General features: G+C 43.0%; 1 protein-coding gene across 1 annotated transcript in view; it reads right to left on the bottom strand.

Annotated features, from left to right (window-relative positions):
- The window catches only part of Rpp25 (ribonuclease P protein subunit Rpp25), a 489,635-nt gene that overhangs the window by 375,210 nt on the left and 101,832 nt on the right, over positions 1–12,593 (bottom strand). The gene's annotated exons all lie outside the window — the stretch shown is intronic.

Here is a 12,593-nt window from a genome sequence, read left to right on the forward strand (position 1 = left end):
CGGTAAACCGATTCGAAGCTTCCCGGTGCAACTATCGTCGAGTCAACTGGGCGCAATATCAACACTGCGTCGACACAACCATCGACTACGTCCAACTGGGGACGTCCGAAGATGTTGACCGGTGTCTACAAACCATCGAGGAGGCGATGTTTCGGGCCAGGGAACAACACGTGCCAGTATCCAGACAGGTGAGTAACACTCTGAACCTTGACAGCCCTACCAAAGATCTCATTAGACTCCGTAACACCATTCGTAGGCAGTACCAGCGTACTGGCCTGTCTAACTTGAAGACCAATTGTAATCGATTAACAAAGATGATTCAGGCCAGGATGGTGGATCTCAGAAATAACGATTTTGATAGTAAGATCCGCTCTCTCCCTGATTGTGCTAAGCCCTTCTGGAAACTTACAAAAAATCTTAAAAACAAGCCTTGGCCCATTCCCCCACTGACCTCACTGGATCGTCCCGGCGACCCAGTGGTTTATCTGATAACTCCTGAAGAGAAGGCTGCCGCGATAGGTCAACACTTCGTCAGCTCCCATAATCTCGGACAAAACATCGTCAGCCCTCATGAATATGAGGTTGCTGAAAATGCAACCAATCTTCTTCAGATTCCTAACATTTTTCCAGAGGAATCCGAGATTACGGCTGACGAACTGTTGGCCTATATCAAATCATCTAAAAACATGAAGGCCCCAGGTTTCGACAACATCCTGAATCTGGAACTCAAACAATTGAGCTCCAGATTCTACAACCAACTGGCACTGATTTTTAATCAGTGCCTCATACTTGGCTACTTCCCCTCGTGTTGGAAGTCAGCTAAAGTCATACCCATCCGGAAACCTGGGAAGGATCCGTCTTCTCCTTCAAGCTATCGACCAATCAGCCTTCTCTCAGGGTTATCAAAACTGTTCGAAAGAGCACTGTACTACCGGCTCCTAACATCTGCCGATGAAAACAACTTGTTACTCGAGGAACAGTTTGGTTTTCGGAAAGGTCGTTCGACCGTCCACCAGCTGACTCGAGTAACAAACACTTCCACGCTTCCTTTTTTTTCCATTCAAATTTAAATTTATATGCCAGTTTAAGAGGATGTAATTGCTCTCTCCTGATGATATGACCATAATAAGAAATTCTGCCCACTCTGATTCTTCTATCAATTGTTTTTCCTGCTAACTCTTTCCTAACATTCAACTTTCTATTTTCCTTTCTACAATAATTCCAAAAATCCTTCACAATGAGTTTTTCGTATTTCGCCAATTGCAATCTGCTTCTCTTAGTGAGTGTGGATACTTTTGTTCCATATTGAATTGCCGGAGAAATGACTGTGTTGTAAATTAGTCTCCCGATTTCCCATGACGGATTAAAGGTTTTACAAAATTGAACAATCGATTTGGCTGACTTCATTGCGTTGACACATCTCTGTCTAATTGTTGCTGGACGATTTAGTGTGCTTGTAAGATCCACTCCAAGATATTTCACTGTCTCGCATGTATCATAATCCTTTCCATTCAATTTTATCGTCTTCGGTGCACTTCTCGTGGCATTCGGTACCCTGATTAATATTTGACTTTTTTTGGTGTTGATTTCTAATCCCACCTCTGTCAAGCATTCCTCCAAAACCGTTATAATCTTTTCCAGATCTTGGTGATCGTCGACTATTATAAGACGGTCGTCAGCAAATGCCAGTATTATGGGTTAAATGAGAGATCCAATTTCAACCAATCTCATATGTGGCACTTTCATAGCTACTTTCTTCAGTACACTTTGAATCACTAAATTAAAAAGGAATGGTGACAAAAGGCATCCTTGCTTTACACCCTTTCCTCGTTTGATTTCATCTGAGAACTGATTCTGCCATTTAACCTTAGTTTTATCCTCTTTAACACACAGTATAACTCTGTCAATAATATGCGTTGGCACTTTCAGCTCCAATAGAATTTCCTTCAACTTATCCAGTTTAACATTGTCGAATGCTTTCTTAATGTCCAGTGACGCCACAAACAACCCAACTAACAATTTTAGCTGCAGATTAGCTTATACAGCCAAAAATTGGCTTATACAGCTAATTTTTGCCTGTATAAGCTAGTCTGCAGCTAAAATTGTTTGTTGGGAACGTTTCTCCATCAACCTTCTTGTCAAAAAAATTTGATCATCTGTCGAACGTCCTTCCGTAAATGCAGCTTGATGTAGATCTGGATCACCAGTAAAATTCCTTGGCCTATTCCTTAACCATTTAGCATATGGTTTATAGACAACATTACATAAACTTATTCTGAGAAAATCATCAACTGTTTTGAGGTTCCTTATTTTAGGTATTGGCACCTGTATTGATGTGGTCATATCCTTAGGCATTTTGTTTTCCAACCATATGCTTCTCCAAACTTGCACCAAATTTCCAAACGTCTCTTCATCAGCATATTTAACCCTCCGTTACTCGCGCTGTTGTACTTTGTACAACACACATGAGCTTTCCATTGCCATTTTGTTGCTGAGTTACCAATCGATCTGAAACCAACGAGTATTCCTCAAGAAACTTGTTTTGATCTAAAAAAGCTAAACTTTGATTACAGTAAACACCTAAAAATGCGGATAATAGGGAAAATGTTAATGGAAACCGCGTAAACTGTGACCATACTAGGTGGGATTTGACTTAATTGATTACAACATGGCATATATCGAGATCCTGACCAAATAGAAAGTTACTGTCTCCGACAAAGTTGTTCAGGAGATCATAGCCTTGTCGCTGGCGGACAGTAGTTCAGAATTTTCTCACTACGTAGCGCTAGTATACACATGAAATTCTCATATAAAATATCTCGAGTTACCAACCAGAGAGAAAGGTACTGTCTTCGGCATAGTTGTTCAGGAGGTCAAGACTTTTTTGCAGGTGGACAGAAGTTCAGAGTTTTCTCACTTTGCGGCGCTACTATGCATTGTAACCAGTTGGTTACAATCCGTGGATTTTCGTTTGTTTGAGTTGTTGTTGTTTGGAAAATTCACGTTTTGTTAAACCTAAAACAGTAGACACACACAAAAGCGAGAGGGTTTGTGCCGCTGCAAACAACAACGTAACGTTACTGAAGGGAGGAATATCTTGGTTTTAAAAAAACAATGGATGCGCAAATTGGATGATGAATAGCTAGCCATCTTAGATTTGGAAGATTAGGCAGAAGTAATCAGGCGTCCGTGTAGACCGGTATCGTGAAGTGTAGTGCATATTTAATACACCCCCCCCCCCTGTGGGGGTTTGGGCTGGAAAGCCTACCTCCGTTCACGACCTCTTGTGCTTTTGTACATTTTGTACACCTCGTAACGTAAACAAAACGGTTTTACACGGCTCGGCTAATAGTAAATGATCCTCGATCGTCCGTCAGGGACGATTCCCTCAGGCCGGTGGCCTTTATCATCAAGGAGGGTCCCGTCTCGGCTCGACCAAGGTGGCCATGCCACGGTCAGCCGATACCGTCAAGACGGAAGACGCCTGCCAGCCAAATGAGCCAGCAACGCCTGCTGAGCCGTATGTGGCTGATGAACGCCACCAGATCCGCCATTCTCCCAAAGCGGCAACAACACTGTCTGCAGCCCGCGCCGCAAGTTTCCGGCCACACGGTAGTGCAGGAGCACCCGTGTGGGCCAACGCCAGCGTCGCGACGCCGAAGGAGAATCTGCTGCAACAGTGAGTACCGTACCGTTTATAAACTCTCGCATACACGCCACATATATGTGAATACCCACACCCACACGCCACAGAAAAGGGCAAATAAATGTTTTAGAAAATGTGAATATTCCTGTGTGCTTCATACTTTGTCCGCGTAGCCCCTCCGAATACCCAGTAACATGCCGACCCTGCGACACAGTTCAGGGGTCTCATGCTACTGAGCTAGTTACCCGGGAGTGTCTGGTCATGCCATAGTCACAACATGTGAAACTCTTGAGAGATATTTTACTCTAGATCCTAGGCACCTAGTATATAGGTGCCTTTCTCGCATATTCAATAGTTCGAGATCTTGATCAGCTAGAAAGTTACTGTCTACGATAAAGTTGTTCAGGAGGTCACGGTCTTTTGGCTGGTGGGCAGTAGTTCAGAATTGTCTCACTTAATGGTGCTAGTATACATGTGAAATTCTCGCATATAAAATATCTCAAGTTCTTGACCAGATAGAAAATTACTGTTGTCAGCAAAGTTGTTCAGGACATTACAAAATTTTTTCTCGCGGACAGTTGTTCAAAATTTTCTCACTACGTAGCGCTAGTGAGATGTGAAATTCTCACCTGTGATATATCTCGAGATCCTCACCAGATAGAAAGTTTGTCTTCAACAAAGTTGTTCAGGAGGTTAAAGCCTAGAGTTTGTGAGAAAATTCTACTGTTCACCAGCCAAAATACCTTGATCTAACGCCACGTGGTGAGAAAATTCTTAACTACTGTTTACCAGCCAAAAAGGTTTTGACCTCCTGAACAATTTTGTCCAAGACAGTAACTTTCTATCTGGTCAGGATCTCAAAACAAACCACATGGGAGAATTTCACGTCTATTCTAGCGCTACGTAGTGAGAAAATTTTGAACTACTGTCCACTAGCGAAATCTATCTGATCAGATACTCGAGATATATTGCATGCGAGAATTTCGCGTGTATACTAACGTCACATAGTGTGAAAATTCTGAACTATTGTGCACCAAGCAATAAACACTGACCTCATGAGCAACTTTTTCGAAGACAGTATTTTTCTACCTGTTCAGATTCTAGAGCTTATTGTACACGTTTACTAGCGCTATGTGGTGAGAAAATTCTGGGCTACTGTCCACCAGCCAAAAAATCTTGACCCCCTGAACAAGTTTGCCCAAAAGAGTAACTTTCTATCTGCTCAGGATCTCGAGCTATTTTATATGCGAGAATTGCATGTGTATACTAGCACCGAGTAGTGAGAAAATTTTGAACAACTGTCCACCAACTTCCTGAACAACTTTGCCAAAGACATTTACTATCTATCTGGTCAGGATCTAGTGATGTATCACATGCGAGAACTTAACATGTATACGAGCTCTATCTAGTGAGGCAATTCTAAACTACTGTTAACCAGCAAAAAGGCCTTGACCTTCTGAACAACTTTACCGCAGACAGTAACTTTCTATCTGGTCAGGATCTCGAGATATTTTATATGGGAATTTCACGTGTATACTAGCGCCGCGTATTGAGAAAATTTTGAACTATAGTGCACCAAGAAATAGGCTTTGATTTAATCAACAACTTTGTCGACGACAGTAAGTTTCTATCTGGTCATGATTTCGAGATATATCACATAAGATAATTTCACATGTATTCTAGCGCTACGTAGTGAGAAAACTCTGACCTACTCTTCTCCAGCAAAAAGGTTATGATCTCTAGAACAACTTTGCCGAAGACAGTAACTTTCTATCTGGTCAGGATCTCGAGATTTTCCATGTTGTAACCAATTAAGTCAAATCTCATGTAGTACGAACACCGTTTACGCGGTTTCCATTCACATTTTCTCTATTATCCGTATTTTTTGGGATTAACTGTGATAAAAGTTTAGCTTATTTAGTTAAAAACAAGTTTTTTTTAAGGAATACCCGTTGGTTTCATATCGATTGGTAGCTCGGCTGCAAAATGGCAATGGAAAACTCACACTGTTGTACAAAGTACAACGCGCGAGTACTCGTGTTACAAAAGTTGGCGTGAGTAACGGAGGGTTAAGAAATTCCATTCTAACTCCGAATGGACAGAAGGGTGATGTTGTGTGCAGATACTTCCTGAAGCAGCCATGACTAGACAAGATCTGCGTCAAGTGGCAGTTGACTTCTCCATGCTTCCTATTCACCCAGGTTGAAAGAATCGGTATTAACCTGTGTGTCCATCTACCGTTCTCTGCTGCATCCCACTCTTGCTGCCACTTAGCCATCGACACCGTTCTCACCATTTTTCGTACTCCTCTGCTTTCTCTCGCCATATAGCACTCGTAGTCCTCCGCCAAGGTGATGCCGATTGGTATCATACCGGCGATAACGCATACTGCCTCCATCGAAATGGTTCTGTACGCACTCACGACTCGCATGGCCATGAGCCGGAATGTACTGCTCAATTTCCTTTGGTTCTGCTTCGTTTTCAGCGCTTCAATCCAGGCTGGACCTACGTACCTTAGTATCGATGAGGACACACTAGCCAGAAGACGCCTATTGCTACTGCTTGGACCAGAATTGATCGGCATGATTCTGGCAATTGCGTTGATGACCTTCGCCGCCTTCTCGCAAGCATATTCAATGTGGCTGTTATAGTTTAGCCGGTCGTCGATCATCCATCACTCACAGATACTTCAGCACGCGCTTCGAAACAATGGTGAGCTCTCCAACGGTGATTTCTGCCCGCTGCACTGCTTTGCAGTTACTGACCAACATCACTTCTATTTTGTGGTGGGCTATCTGCAGCTTCGCTCCTTGCATCCAGTTACCAATCGTATCTATCGCCTCGGCCGCCAGCATTTCCACTTCTTTCAGCATCTCACCAGTTACCGTCAAGACGACATCGTCCGCAAAGCCAACGATCTCAACTCATTTGGGCAGCTTGAGCGTCAGCACGCCATTGTACATTCCATTCCACAGCGTGGGACCTAGAATGGAGCCTGGTGGAACTCCCGGACTGATTCTAAGCGATTTCTGCCCCGTGTCTGTCTCATAGGATTTCCAGTGAAAACTAGATGTATGAGTGCTCATTGCAAGACAGCCTATATTACATGTTATAAGCCATAGTCTGTACGGGGTATAATCATAGAGGTAACTCTAAGACTAGTAGGTCCCGAAAAAACGTGCTCAACTTTTTGACTCAGCTCTGGTACTATCTTCGAGCCCAAGCTAATCGATTCACCCCTCGAAACATAGAAACATCCACGAACCCCTCATTTTATCTGTCAAACTTCCATAGCGAATCAAAACAAACATAGTGTCGTACTTGAATTTCGACTAGAATGGGGTACGTTAATCGATTTGCTTGGGATCAATAGGCTAGTCAAGTAGTGAGCCAATTTTTAATCGTTAGTTTCCACCGGTTAGTATAATGCATTATGCTTTGTTCGCACTACCATAGAGGTAACTCTAAGACTAGAAGGTCCCGAAATAACGTGCTCAACTTTTTGGCTCAGCTCTGGTACTCTCTTCGGTCCCAAGCTAATCGATTCACCCCTCGAAATATAGGGAAAACCAATAACCCCTCATTTTATCTGTCAAATTTTCATAGCGAATCAAAACAAACATTGCGTAGTACTAGAGTTTTGACTAGAATAGGGTACGTTAATCGTTTGCTTGGGACCAATAGGCTAGTCAAGTGGTGAGCCAATTTAAAATCGTTAGTTTCGTATTGATTGTTGGCACTACGAAGCTACGAAATGACTGCTGCCAGCCGTTATGGAAGTTTCGGTTGCGTTCGGGTGTAAAGCATAAAGCATGAAACTCAATCTCACCACAGTTTGTTGAGATTTGCTACTGGTGATTTTTGTTAGCTTGATATTCCGAGCTGCGATTTCACAGCTAGCCAAATCAACCGCAGCTGTTTGCTTGTTGATTTTTGACGGAGAACTATGTCTGTAATTTCTATATGGGGGTACACTTTGCGAAAACCGAAAATGGAACATGTAACAAAATTATGAGAGATTTTGAACGATAATAACTCCGCTGCCCTTGGACCAATTTCATTAATTTGATCGGTAAATTTAAGACTTTATCATTTTTTAAAATGTCACTTTTGAAAATTCCATGGATGTGCAACTGTTGCTATGATGATTAAAATTATCACCGATTTCCTGTGAAAAGCGATTTCCCTAACACAGATTTCAAAGTTGAATTCCATTCGGTCTCATCAAACGGTGTTTATTCAATCACCGCGTGATGGGTGGTGGTGTTCTCCAGTACACAACGAAAGGCTCCTCGCAAGCAGCTAGCTATCAAGGCTAGTCTCAACCGCTGATAGGGTACAGTTCCAATCACCGTGTGTGGTGGTGTCCGGTCGTCGGAATCAACAGCAGCAGTGCTTGCGGCCCGTGGCGTTGAACATTGTTCTCCAGTACACAACGAAAGGCTGCCTGCAAGCAGCGAGCTGTCCTTTGTAGTTTTGTTTACGAAAATCAAGCATGATCTTGGGCAGTGGTGAGGTTTGATTTTTTGATATTTTCCCAACACTGGCTCTGATTATTAAAATTATCACCGATTGCCTGCGAAAAGCGCTTTCCCTACACAGATTTCAAAATCGAATTCCATGTGGTGAGTTGTGGTGTCCGGTTGTCAGCAGCAGCAGTGCTTTCGGCGTGAGGCGTTTCACATTTTTCTCCAGTATACAGCGAAAGGCTCCCCTCAAGCAACTAGCTATCAAGCCTGCCCTCAACAGCCTTCGATTCACCGAAGAAGGAGGAAGAAGCCGTACCGCTACTGATCGGATTCAGTTGCTCGCCGTAAACCGCTGTGGGCCATCTATGCCAAGCGCGTCACCCTCGTTCCAAACAACATACAGCTCGCCAGCCTCATCCGTGTTGAACACCCTAATAGCTCAGCATTACTCAACCATCACAATAAAACGGTTATTTCCAGGACCACCATAAATTATTGTTGTTTAAGAGTTAATTTTCATTGAACGTTCGCTTGCCTTGCTGCCAGCCACATCACCCCCAAAGCTTTTGAGAATGTATCCAGTGCGTAACAGTATTGAAGTGGTAAAAATTCACGCAATGATCGAATACCACATGATCTTGTCCATTAACCAGAAACAGATCCGAAGTCGATATCAACAGAATTTCACAAACTTAGGTGAATCGAAGATACATCATGGAGGGACGGAAACGAAAGCAAGCGCTGGACTAGAACCAGGCAAGACATAGCAGCAGAGGCAGCAGTCATGGCATTGGAGCTGAGAGAAGAACCTCAACAAGACCATCAAGCTAGTCGATAGGAATTGGACCAGGGCCCCCCAGGTCAAAGTAAAAACAAGCAGTCACCCAGCATGGAAACCACAAACGAAGTGACAGACGACTAACTGGCGAAGAAATCCATTAAAATAATGTGGTTCACTGTAATAGAATTTTCTTGGAAGCTTGTGCCATCATCCACCAGATGGGTTAGTTTTTTTGTTTTGATTTGAACAAAGTTGATTTTGTGTACAATGATTCTTTGACAGTGTGCAAAGAGTGTATCATTTTGTCATTTTTTTATGCATTTCAGTTTTGAGTAGAGTGAAAGAGATAGAACCAAAACATTCCAATACATTTGGTGAAAATGCTAGTACAATCCAGTAGTAGTGTTGCCATGTGGTACAATCCAGTAGTAGTGGTATTGTCATGTGGTACACTGAAAAATTGCAATAGCAGGTTAGTCATCAAAGTTTTCGAGCCGCTCCGTCTGTCACTTCGTTTGTGATGGAAACCTTTTATGTTTTCAGCGGATAGGGAAGATGGCGAATTAACAATGAAGGGAAGTTGGCAGATTAAAGAAAAAGGAGGTTGACGAATATTCTCAGTCCATACAAAATATAAAGATTGTTCTCGGAAAAACTTGCCACAACTGTGTATGACTTTTTATTGCATGGGTAAAATTGATGAAATTTTGAGTAAAACTAGTTTAGAGTGCAATGTTTACATGTGCAAAATCTCGTCACAATCTGTCAAGTGGTTATCGAGATGGCTTCCAAGCAAGAAGTGCTTCGACAACAAATTATGGGAGCGGTCGTGGACAATCCAGGCCAGTCCCACAGGTGGCTGGCGAAACAGTTTGGAATCGACAATTCGACTGTGTCCCGTGTGGTAAAATCGTTCAAGGAAACCCAGACGACCCAGCGGCGAGCTGGCAGCGGAAGAAAAGCGAAGACGACCGACCCCGTGAACGCAAGAAAGGTGAGGGATTACTTCAAGCGCAATCCGAACCTTTCGAGTCGGGACGTGGCCAAGAAGATAAATTCTTCCGTCTGGTTCATTCAGCAGAGAATAAAGCGGGGGCCGGACTTCATGTCTTCAAGGTAAGGAAGGCGTCTAAACGAACCGATAAACAGAATACGTTGGTCAAATCCCGCGCCAGGAAGCTGTAGCGCGAGTGGTTGGTGCAGCCGAAATGCATCGTAAAGGGTGATACGGTCAAAATTTGGTCAAGGGAAAACGCGTGTAAATCGGTGAAATCGTTTATTTAAAAAATCAAATTAAATTTCTATTTCAAGTTCAATTAGTATAAAATTCAGGAAAAATATTCAGTTAGGCTTCCGCTTTTCCAAATCCGAATTGCCGGGCCTTACGCTAGACCCCTGCCATCAGATTTTGTACAGCCACCTTGTCCACCTTCTTCGCCGCAGAAAGCCAGTTTGCCTTGAACTGCTGCTCGCCCTTAGCAGTTTTTTTGGTCTTCTTTAGGTTCCGCTTGACAATAGCCCAGTATTTCTCAATTGGGCGGAGCTCTGGCGTGTTGGGAGGGTTCTTGTCCTTGGGAACCACCTGCACGTTGTTGGCGGCGTACCACTCCATGGCCTTTTTACCGTAATGGCAAGATGCCAAATCCGGCCAAAACAGTACGGAACAACCGTGTTTCTTCAGGAAAGGCAGCAGACGTTTATTCAAACACTCTTTCACGTAAATTTCTTGGTTGACAGTCCCGGAAGCTATGAAAATGCTGCTTTTCAAGCCACAGGTACAGATGGCTTGCCAAACCAGATATTTCTTTGCGAACTTTGACAGTTTCATGTGCTTGAAAGCATCGGCTACCTTTCCCCTTCCTTTTGCCGTATAAAACTCCTGTCCCGGAAGCTGCTTGTAGTCGGCTTTGACGTAGGTTTCGTCGTCCATTACCACGCAGTCAAACTTCGTCAGCATCGTCGTGTACAGCCTCCGGGATCGCGCTTTGGCCGTCGTATTTTGTTTATCATCGCGATTTGGATACCTTCTTGTAAGTCGATAGTCCGGCTCGTATTTTGGCTCGATGCACGGTTGTAGACGATACACCCAGCTTATTTGCGGCATCTCGGAGAGAGAGGTTAGGGTTTCGCTTGAAACTACCGGCAACTCTCTTTGTCGTCTCAGCGGCTTCCGGTTTTCGATTTCCCCCCGATCCAGACTTCCTGGCTATCGACAAACGTTCCCCAAACACTTTAATTACATTTGTAACGGTTGATTTGGCAACTTTTAGCGATTTTGCCAACTTTGCGTGCGAGTAGCTCGGATTTTCGCGATGCGCGAGCAAAATTTTGATACGCTGCTCTTCTTGCTTGGACGGCATTTTGACAACTGAAGAGTGAATTCCAAAATCAAAATAGGAGCAACATTCTACACACACACACCTTCAAAATGAGGGGTGTTCAGGTTTTTTAAATGCAAAATTGAAAGAAATACGTCAAGTTGATACTGACCAAATTTTGACCGTATCACCCTTTAATGGACGACAAGACGAACATTAAAGCGGACGCCAAGCACATCCCCGACCTGGAGTTTTTCCTCGGCAAATCCCACCTGGATGTTCCGGAGAAGTATCGGAAGAAGAAGATCGACAAATTTGCCAAGAAGTACTTAATGTGACAGATGATCTGTGGGTGCGGCAAATTCAGCAAGCCGTACATAACGACCGGCACCATCAACGGCTGTCCTTCCACCGGTCCCACGAAGGTGACACTCTGTTTTGGCCGGATCTGGCATCGTGCCATTACGCAAAACCGGTAGTGGAGTGGTACGAAGCCAACGATGTTATTTTTTTTGCCGAAGGAGACAAATCGGCCAAACTCGCCAGAACTTCGCCCAATAGAAAAATTCTGGGCGATTATTAAGGGCATGCTCCGAAAAACAGGGAAGGTCTTCAAAAACGACAAGGATTTTAAGAAAGAGTGGAAGAAAGTGTGTAAGAAAGATGGCGCAAGTGTTGCACAAGATTTGATGGATAGCGTTAAGTCTAAAGTGCGGGCATTTAGCCTAGGAGGTTGAATAAACCAACTTTGCAAAAACATAGCTAATATGTGTTTATTTATTCCCTGAAAGTGTCAAAAATATCCGACTTAAAATGAATTTTTGGTGATCATTTTTGTGTGTTGCATTTTGTTCGAGTATAGTCTTTAACATATTTGTATGGACGATGATCCTCGAATTTTAGCTCATTTTCATTTAGCTGATTGATCATAACAAATAATCATGCAAAGTTTCATGCAAATCGGCGAAGGTCGATCCTGAAATACATTTTTTTGCTATTTGGCCTGGAAATGCTCAATAGTAGTACAAACCTGGCTTACTATCTGCTTCTCCGTCTTCCTTATTATTCTGTTTTCCTTTATTTCCCGTTTCCATGGACACCTTGACCTTACACATCGAAGCCATCAACACGAAAAAGTTTTCACACAGTTTCTATTAGGAACGCACATAACAAATTCTGATTTTATTTGTTGAGGAAACTTTTTGAGAGAATCAATTTTATACAAGTCTGTCATAAATATAAAAACTTGTTACCGATTGCAATAGTCTTTGAACCCTTTGACTATCACCCTTGACAGAGTAGATTGTTAACTGTAAATATGTACTGCTATTCCACATGCAGTCATTTTCAATGCAATTTGAATTTCTAATCAAGCAACT

This window comes from Ochlerotatus camptorhynchus, unplaced genomic scaffold (genome assembly GCF_037179485.1).
Source record: "Ochlerotatus camptorhynchus isolate MF236.1 unplaced genomic scaffold, CSIRO-AGI_Acam_v1.1 ptg000023l, whole genome shotgun sequence".
Taxonomy (NCBI): Eukaryota; Metazoa; Arthropoda; class Insecta; order Diptera; family Culicidae; genus Ochlerotatus; species Ochlerotatus camptorhynchus.